At 43.1% G+C, this 1246-nt stretch overlaps 1 pseudogene; it reads right to left on the reverse strand.

Moving 5' to 3' along the window:
• LOC109226122 overlaps nt 1-928 on the reverse strand; it is a 6747-nt pseudogene extending 5819 nt beyond the window's left edge.

A 1246-nucleotide genomic window follows, 5' to 3' on the forward strand; every position in this document is an offset into this window, starting at 1 on the left:
CAACATAAGATAAATCCTGTCCAACTGAACTGAGCTGAAATCCAACACGTGCGATAGGTCGCCGTAATACCTCCGGAGCATCGAAACCTGAAATATCGGATGAACTCCTGCCAAGATGGGAGTTAGGCCAAGGTCATAAGCAACTTTTCCAACATGCTTCAATACCTCAAAAGGGTAAATAAACCTCAGACTCAATTTCCCTTTCTTCCCAATTCTCATAACGCCCTTCATAAGCGAAACTCGAAGCAGAACCCGCTCTCCGACCATATATGAAACATCACAAACCTTTCTGTCCGCGTAACCCTTCTGAGTCAATCTAGTCATAGGAGCTGCAATCGATGAAAACCCTTCCACAAAACGAGGGTAGTAACCCGCCAAGCCGAGGAAACTGCGAATCTCTGTAGCTGAGGAGGGTCTAGGCCAACTCTACACTGCCTCTACCTTCTTCGGATCCACCCGAATACCCTCACTTGATACCACGTGACCTAAGAATGCCACGGAATTCAACAAGAACTTACATTTTGAAAACTTTGCATATAATTTCTTTTCTTTCAGAGTCTGAAGCACTGTCCTCAGGTGCTGCTCATGATCTTCCCGACTCCGGGAATACACCAAAATGTCATCAATAAAGACAATAACAAAGAGTAAAGATATTGCCGAAATACTCTGTGCATCAAATGCACAAAAACTGTTGGGGCATTAGTCAGCCCAAATGACATACATGGAACTCGTAATGATCATATTGAGTCCTGAAAGCAATCTTCGGGATAGCTGGCTCCCGAACCTTCAACGGATGGTAACCTGAGCATAAGTCAATCTTAGAAAACACCCGTGCGCCCTGAAGCTGGTCAAACGGATCATCAGTACGAGGCAAAGGATAGCGATTATTCACTATAGCCTTGCTCAACTGGCGATAATCAATACACATACGCATGGAACCATCCTTATTTTTCACAAACAAGATAGGAGCACCCCCAAGGTGATATACAAGGCCGAATAAAATCCTTATCAAGCAAATTCTTGTAACTGATCCTTCAACTTAACTGAAGGTTTCACCTAATCCTTAGTCCATAACCTTAGGACAGGGCCGAAACTTCAAAATCCGACATTTGTCATAGGGTCCGAATTACACATCATCACACTGCATTAGTCTTATTTCAACACATTTCAACTTTTAATAGCGCTTAAATACTTCGAACTTGTTTTCTTCAGGATGTTACATTCTCCCACACTTAGGGTCATTCGT

The sequence above is a fragment of the Nicotiana attenuata genome, chromosome 5 (genome assembly GCF_001879085.1).
Source record: "Nicotiana attenuata strain UT chromosome 5, NIATTr2, whole genome shotgun sequence".
NCBI lineage: Eukaryota > Viridiplantae > Streptophyta > Magnoliopsida > Solanales > Solanaceae > Nicotiana > Nicotiana attenuata.